Here is a 2166-nt window from a genome sequence, read left to right on the forward strand (position 1 = left end):
TTCCAATGAGAACAGAGAAAGGAGCTTTGAACCTTTAGCATTTTTAAAAAAAATAAAAACATAAATTACAAGTAACCTGCCTACATCACCTTAATTACATCCTTCTTCTCTGAATGACCCCATAGGGGTGGATACAAGTCTGGGATTGGAGGAAGTTCAGGGATGGGGTGTGGTAAGGCTCAGGGAGGGGTGAGTGTGGCTATATATATAATTTGGTAACAAGGAAAAGTCAAACATTTATTTAATTTTATTTATTTATTTATTTATTTTTAATTTATTTTTTATTGGTGTTCAATTTACTAACATACAGAATAACCCCCAGTGCCCGTCACCCATTCACTCCCACCCCCCGCCCTCCTCCCCTTCCACCACCCCTAGTTCGTTTCCCAGAGTTAGCAGTCTTTACGTTCTGTCTCCCTTTCTGATATTTCCCACACATTTCTTCTCCCTTCCCTTATATTCCCTTTCACTATTATTTATATTCCCCAAATGAATGAGACCATATAATGTTTGTCCTTTTCTGATTGACTTACTTCACTCAGCATAATACCCTCCAGTTCTATCCACGTTGAAGCAAATGGTGGGTATTTGTCATTTCTAATAGCTGAGTAATATTCCATTGTATACATAGACCACATCTTCTTTATCCATTCATCTTTCGTTGGACACCGAGGCTCCTTCCACAGTTTGGCTATCGTGGCCATTGCTGCTATAAACATCGGGGTGCAGGTGTCCCGGCGTTTCATTGCATCTGTATCTTTGGGGTAAATCCCCAACAGTGCAATTGCTGGGTCGTAGGGCAGGTCTAATTTTAACTGTTTGAGGAACCTCCACACAGTTTTCCAGAGTGGCTGCACCAGTTCACATTCCCACCAACAGTGTAAGAGGGTTCCCTTTTCTCCACATCTTCTCCAACATTTGTTGTTTCCTGCCTTGTTAATTTTCCCCATTCTCACTGGTGTGAGGTGGTATCTCATTGTGGTTTTGATTTGTATTTCCCTGATGGCAAGTGCTGTGCGGCCCGGGAGCGCGAATCCAACATTTATTTAATTTTTAAAAATAAAAACAATTTTTAAAGAGTCATGAAACAGTGTAAGTGTCCAAACATGACTAGGCCTTGGGAATAAAGGGGTCCAGGACAGCTGCTCCAAAGTGACCATAGTAAAATGTGAGGTACTCAGGATAACATGAGAAATTTTAAAGGGCAACATTCAAGATGCATAAAGTTATTTCTCTCACACTGATCTTTTTTTTCTCCTCAAGAACTATAAGAAAACAGAAATTACTTTGCATGCCTGCTAACAGAAAAAGCCCATGGAAGTATTTAAATCTGGGAGGAAGAAACTACTTGGGCATGGCCCCCTGGGACAAGCCATGGGATATCAGGAAGTTCAGGATGCAAATACATGTGCTTCTGTATTTTCTAAGTGTGCTCTCCTTAGAATACCTTTTATTTATAACAGTATGCTTTTCTGTGAAAAGAACAAGAATTCCTAATGTTTTAGTGGAAAATTCTATAAGTATGTGAGACTTCCTTATTAGCTCTCTATGAAGAAAAGACCAAAAATTTGGAGGGTGGGGGTTGAATGGAAATGTGGCTACTATTGATTTCCCCAGAGAAAAACTTGAGAAGAAATGAGTTTACACAGTAGGGGGGATTTTAGGGGAATATAATGAAGAGTTTTCAGCAGTAACTTTCCTTCAAGAATGTATGAAGCTTCTTTCCTTAGGTTGTAGGATGGTCGTCTCGGCAGGGTCCACATTAGGCCACAGAGAGCCCTCTTCAGTGACCCCCACCACCTTCTCCCAGGTCCCTCTGCCTGCAGCGATTCCAGGGGTACTCCAAGTGCTGGAGTCATGTCCCAATTAAGCCCTGCCCTTTGAGGAGCCATCAGGCTTTGCCCTACATAATGGTTATGTTTGTAGCAAGGATGGCCTGATCTGACTCACAGAACATTCCCAAATTTCATTTCCAAAGACCTATCTCCAATGACCCATGTTTTTGTCCAAACAGTATTTTCGATTGCTTTAGATGTGGATACCTATGTTGGAAAAGAAGCTGGGGATACCACAGAGCACTACCGTTTTTCATGTAAAGCTTTAAATATCTAAACTTTGTACACGTGTGCCTTTGAGAAAAATTTAAGAAGTATTTACAAAAATCTC

Source organism: Canis aureus, chromosome 7 (genome assembly GCF_053574225.1).
Source record: "Canis aureus isolate CA01 chromosome 7, VMU_Caureus_v.1.0, whole genome shotgun sequence".
NCBI classification, from domain to species: Eukaryota; Metazoa; Chordata; class Mammalia; order Carnivora; family Canidae; genus Canis; species Canis aureus.